The sequence below is a fragment of the Bison bison genome, unplaced genomic scaffold, assembly GCF_000754665.1.
Source record: "Bison bison bison isolate TAMUID 2011002044 unplaced genomic scaffold, Bison_UMD1.0 scf7180017848588, whole genome shotgun sequence".
Classification (NCBI taxonomy): domain Eukaryota; kingdom Metazoa; phylum Chordata; class Mammalia; order Artiodactyla; family Bovidae; genus Bison; species Bison bison.
The window spans coordinates 13,468-14,369 of record NW_011479161.1 but is presented as its reverse complement, the minus strand read 5'-3'; the positions used below and the strand labels follow the sequence as shown (position 1 = coordinate 14,369).

The following is a 902-nucleotide window of genomic DNA, read 5'->3' as shown; positions in this document are numbered from 1 at the left end:
TCTCTTCATCTGTAGAACAGTGAATAGTGTAACAATGGCACCTTCCAACGTATCACATTTTGAGCAATTATTATGTGCCAGGCACTGTGCTCCATCATTTTTTCTAATATTCATCTACTCTCTTTTAATCTCACCTACCTCTGCTCACCTCCTGGATTCCATCCCTGCACCTTGTTTTCTACCCTGCACTTTCTATCCCTTTCTTTCCATTAGCTGTCCCCCATTCTATTTGCCCTTTCTCCTCATGTCTTATTCCTTTCTCCTTTGAATTCCTTCCCTTGCCTTTCTTCCGTCCTTTCCCTACTGTCTCTGTTCCTGGGGCCTTCAGCAGTGTTATAGCAATCCTTCATGTCAGGATCACAATTTCAGTGGTAAAAATACTGCAGTGTTATCATCAACAAAGGCTTGGAAGCACAGTAGAGCTCAGAGCAAGGCCATACCCCAAGACTCAGCAGATCTTATTCAAAAATTCTCTAGGAAGAAAGAGCTCGGAGCAGCACTGTTCTGGTCAATGATTTGTGATACTACCCGAGTTGGCTCACATGGTAAAGAATCTGCCTGCAATGCAGGAGGCTTGGGTTCAATCCCTGGGTCGGGAAGATCTTCTGGAGAAGGAAGTGGCTACCCACTCCAGTATTCTTGCCTGGAGAATCCCATAGACATGAGGAGCCTGATGGGCTACAGTCCATAGGGTCGCAAGAGTCAGACACCACTGACCAACTAACACTTCATTGTCTAAACACTTCCTTTTTCTAGATGGGCTCCAGCCTGCATTAAATGCTTCTACACTATCTGCTTCTTCTTTTCCCTCTTTCTCTAGGCCAGCCAAGATCTCTCTGAGATAGGATTCTGAGCTTCCACCCAGCCAGTATCAGGCCTGCTCAGCCTGTCAATGAAGCTAG

The 902-nt window shown here is 45.8% G+C and overlaps 1 protein-coding gene across 1 annotated transcript in view; it reads left to right on the top strand.

The window, feature by feature from the left end:
- LOC104992583 (androgen receptor-like) overlaps nucleotides 1-902 on the top strand; it is a gene marked incomplete at its 5' end in the record, with an annotated part of 8,699 nt that overhangs the window by 3,670 nt on the left and 4,127 nt on the right. The gene's annotated exons all lie outside the window — the stretch shown is intronic.